The sequence below is a fragment of the Bactrocera oleae genome, chromosome 6 (assembly GCF_042242935.1).
Source record: "Bactrocera oleae isolate idBacOlea1 chromosome 6, idBacOlea1, whole genome shotgun sequence".
NCBI classification, from domain to species: domain Eukaryota; kingdom Metazoa; phylum Arthropoda; class Insecta; order Diptera; family Tephritidae; genus Bactrocera; species Bactrocera oleae.
The window spans coordinates 28787450-28787650 of record NC_091540.1 but is presented as its reverse complement, the minus strand read 5'-3'; positions in this window follow the sequence as shown (position 1 = coordinate 28787650).

Sequence of the window (201 nt, the reverse complement as noted above, 5' to 3'; positions counted from 1 at the left end):
GTACTTGTCGTAACAAGTAATTTTTACAGTCAACATTACAGTTTTACTGTGACTGCATTCATAATATGTCGCGTTATATACGTAGGTGACCTTTTATATTTCGTGATTTGACAACCCTAATGTTGCGATCTGACATCTCACAACTATATCGTAAAGTTTCAACTTTTTTATGTTTAACATATTCAGAAAGTTTTAATGTAC